Raw genomic sequence first — 4499 nt, 5'->3', positions numbered from 1 at the left:
CCAAAACAGATCAGTTTTGCCCTGTTGCATTCTGATTGGATAAGGATCCGCTCAGAATGCTTCAGTTTGGCTCCATTCCGCTTTGGAGGCGGACACCAAAACGCTGCTTGCAGTGTTTTGCGTTCCGTCTGACGAAACTGAGCCAATAGAAAATGGATCCGTCCTCCATTGACTTTCAATGGTGTTCAAGACGGATCCTTTTTGGCAATTTTAAAGATAATACAAACTGATCCGTTCTGAACAGATGCATGCAGTTATATTATCGGTGCGGATCCGCAACAAACGCGAGTGTGAAAATAGCCTAAAGCCTTAACTTATTTTAATTTTTTTTCCCTAAAACCATAATGTTTTTATTTTTCCGTTCCCATAGCCATCTGAAGGCTTGATTTTTGTGAAACTTGTACTTTGCAATGGCACTATTTAATAAAAACACAATTCTGCCATTCCACGGCATTCCCTACGTGGTAAAATTTACCTGTTATGTTCATTCTCCAGGTCAGTAAGATTACAGCGATACCATGTATGAATAATTTTTATTGTGTTTAAATACGGGGAAAAAAATAACTACAAAAATGTTTCTTTTCAGCGCCATATTCTGACCCCCACAACTTTTTGATAGTTATATCTACAGAGATGTGGGAGGGCTTATTTTTTGCGGGTCGACCTGTAGTTTTTGTTATTACCATTTTGGGGTGTGTATGACTTTTTGATCACTTTTATACAATTTTTGAGGGTAGATAAAGTGATGAAAAGACGCCAAATCTGTCTTTTTTTCCCATTACGCCATTCACCGTATGGGATACGTTGTTTTAGGCTACTTTCACACTCGCGTTTTATCTTTCCGTTTGTGAGTTCCGTCATGGGCTCTCACAAGCAGTCCAAAACGGATCAGTTTTGCCCTAATGCATTCGGAATGGAAAGGGATCCGTCAGAATGCCTCAGTTTGCCTCTGTTCAATCACCATTCTGCCCTGGAGGTGGACACTAAATCGCTGCCTCTTAAACCTTGCTGCCTTACAGAAAAAAAACTGCTCAAATTTAAAATCTTCAAAAAAAGTGAAATTTTGCCTCCATTTACCTTTAATGCTTGTGAAATATATAAAGGGTTAACCACGTTTATAAAATAACTTTTGAATAACTTGAGGGGTGTAGTTTCAAAAATGGGGTAATTTATGGGTGTTTTTTACTATGTAAGCCCCACAAAGTCACTTCAAAACTCAATTGGTCCTGAAAGAAGAGGATTTTGGAAATTTCTTTCCAAATTCTGAAAATTTACTTTTTAAATTCTAAGCCTTCTACCGTCCTAAAAAAATAAAATGCCATTCACAAAATGCTACAAACATAAAGCAGACATATGGGGAATGTTAAGTAATAACTACTTTATGAGGTATCACTATCCGTCTTACAGCAGAGAAATTCAAATTTAGAAATTAGTGAATTTTTTTGATAAATTTGGCATTTTTTGTTTATAAAAAGGTTAAAAAATTTGACTCAGATTTAACTTTCCTGAAAGGGTTAAAAAATGTGGACTTCCCCTTTAAGGAAACTTCTAAAGAAACTGTCAGTTATGTAACCCCTGCACACCTCCCTCAGAATGGACCAGTCCATCAGTAACCAGCCCATCATGAATCAGATACAGGTCATGTGACTGCTAAACAACCCATGTTGAATAGTTTTATTGACAAAAGAATGCTTGTAAGAAAAACAGGAACCCCCTGGTGAAGGAGAGGTGTGAGAAGAAAAACGCCAATGATGCATTTCCTCATTTGCATACCAGTTGTGTCAGCAGTTGCACGTTAGGTTTCCATCTCCTCGGTAAAAGAGCCGAATGCTTGGTCTTCGGTAAAATGGACGTGAGTTAGTGCTGGCCAGAGGAGGACGTGGGATGGACGGAAGACTAGAGCGGCCTGTGCAGTCATTAGTATAACGTCTCCCGTCCTCAGTGCCTGTCCTGCATGCCGTACAGTGTGTCGCCCTAAGCTGGCTGAGTAGTGTCCGGTGTGCGGGTGCAGCTGGGATGGTGAAGAGGTTAGCTTTGCGCAGTGGCAGTATCATAGCCAATGAGGTTTAACTGAGGCGTGATTATTGCTTTTTGAAAACTTTTTACCAATACCCCGCCATGATGACTTGAAATATAGTCAGCAATGGCAATTTTTGACAGTCTCTGAGGAGACTGAGATGTGTGGTTAAAATAGATGGATTATACCAAGTGAGTGTTTTTAAGAGGAGTGTCTGATATTGAGCAGTTCTGTTATTGTGTATTGTCTTTTGAAGGCTACTTTTAAACTAGTTGTTTGTGAGATCCGTTCAGGGCTCTCACAAGTGGTCCAAAACAGATCAGTTTTGCCCTGTTGCATTCTGATTGGATAAGGATCCGCTCAGAATGCTTCAGTTTGGCTCCATTCCGCTTTGGAGGCGGACACCAAAACGCTGCTTGCAGTGTTTTGCGTTCCGTCTGACGAAACTGAGCCAATAGAAAATGGATCCGTCCTCCATTGACTTTCAATGGTGTTCAAGACGGATCCTTTTTGGCAATTTTAAAGATAATACAAACTGATCCGTTCTGAACGGATGCATGCAGTTATATTATCGGTGCGGATCCGCAACAAACGCGAGTGTGAAAGTAGCCTCAAGCCTTAACTTATTTTAATTTTTTTTCCCTAAAACCATAATGTTTTTATTTTTCCGTTCCCATAGCCATCTGAAGGCTTGATTTTTGTGAAACTTGTACTTTGCAATGGCACTATTTAATAAAAACACAATTCTGCCATTCCACGGCATTCCCTACGTGGTAAAATTTACCTGTTATGTTCATTCTCCAGGTCAGTAAGATTACAGCGATACCATGTATGAATAATTTTTATTGTGTTTAAATACGGGGAAAAAAATAACTACAAAAATGTTTCTTTTCAGCGCCATATTCTGACCCCCACAACTTTTTGATAGTTATATCTACAGAGATGTGGGAGGGCTTATTTTTTGCGGGTCGACCTGTAGTTTTTGTTATTACCATTTTGGGGTGTGTATGACTTTTTGATCACTTTTATACAATTTTTGAGGGTAGATAAAGTGATGAAAAGACGCCAAATCTGTCTTTTTTTCCCATTACGCCATTCACCGTATGGGATACGTTGTTTTAGGCTACTTTCACACTCGCGTTTTGTCTTTCCGTTTGTGAGTTCCGTCATGGGCTCTCACAAGCAGTCCAAAACGGATCAGTTTTGCCCTAATGCATTCGGAATGGAAAGGGATCCGTCAGAATGCCTCAGTTTGCCTCTGTTCAATCACCATTCTGCCCTGGAGGTGGACATTAAATCGCTGCCTCTTAAACCTTGCCGCCTTACAGAAAAAAAACTGCTTAAAATTTAAAATCTTCAAAAAAAGTGAAATTTTGCCTCCATTTACCTTTAATGCTTGTGAAATATATAAAGGGTTAACCACGTTTATAAAATAACTTTTGAATAACTTGAGGGGTGTAGTTTCAAAAATGGGGTAATTTATGGGTGTTTTTTACTATGTAAGCCCCACAAAGTCACTTCAAAACTCAATTGGTCCTGAAAGAAGAGGATTTTGGAAATTTCTTTCCAAATTCTCAAAATTTACTTTTAAAATTCTAAGCCTTCTACCGTCCTAAAAAAATAAAATGCCATTCACAAAATGCTACAAACATAAAGCAGACATATGGGGAATGTTAAGTAATAACTACTTTATGAGGTATCACTATCCGTCTTACAGCAGAGAAATACAAATTTAAAAATTAGTGAATTTTTTTGATAAATTTGGCATTTTTTGTTTATAAAAAGGTTAAAAAATTTGACTCAGATTTAACTTTCCTGAAAGGGTTAAAAAATGTGGACTTCCCCTTTAAGGAAACTTCTAAAGAAACTGTCAGTTATGTAACCCCTGCACACCTCCCTCAGAATGGACCAGTCCATCAGTAATCAGCCCATCATGAATCAGATACAGGTCATGTGACTGCTAAACAACCCATGTTGAATAGTTTTATTGACAAAAGAATGCTTGTAAGAAAAACAGGAACCCCCTGGTGAAGGAGAGGTGTGAGAAGAAAAACGCCAATGATGCATTTCCTCATTTGCATACCAGTTGTGTCAGCAGTTGCACGTTAGGTTTCCATCTCCTCGGTAAAAGAGCCGAATGCTTGGTCTTCGGTAAAATGGACGTGAGTTAGTGCTGGCCAGAGGAGGACGTGGGATGGACGGAAGACTAGAGCGGCCTGTGCAGTCATTAGTATAACGTCTCCCGTCCTCAGTGCCTGTCCTGCATGCCGTACAGTGTGTCGCCCTAAGCTGGCTGAGTAGTGTCCGGTGTGCGGGTGCAGCTGGGATGGTGAAGAGGTTAGCTTTGCGCAGTGGCAGTATCATAGCCAATGAGGTTTAACTGAGGCGTGATTATTGCTTTTTGAAAACTTTTTACCAATACCCCGCCATGATGACTTGAAATATAGTCAGCAATGGCAATTTTTGACAGTCTCTGAGGAGA

General features: G+C 39.6%; 2 non-coding genes across 2 annotated transcripts; both read left to right on the top strand.

The window, feature by feature from the left end:
- The first annotated feature begins 2030 nt into the window (after positions 1 to 2030).
- On the top strand, positions 2031 to 2172 carry LOC120987396. Its single transcript, XR_005776011.1, has one exon. It is a non-coding gene; the product is annotated as a U4 spliceosomal RNA (small nuclear RNA).
- A 2185-nt stretch (positions 2173 to 4357) lies between these two features.
- Positions 4358 to 4499, top strand: LOC120987395. Its single transcript, XR_005776010.1, has one exon. It is a non-coding gene; the product is annotated as a U4 spliceosomal RNA (small nuclear RNA).

This window comes from Bufo bufo, chromosome 1 (assembly GCF_905171765.1).
Source record: "Bufo bufo chromosome 1, aBufBuf1.1, whole genome shotgun sequence".
Lineage (NCBI taxonomy): Eukaryota > Metazoa > Chordata > Amphibia > Anura > Bufonidae > Bufo > Bufo bufo.
Note: the sequence above shows the minus strand (reverse complement) of the source record. Positions and strands in the feature narration are given on the sequence as shown.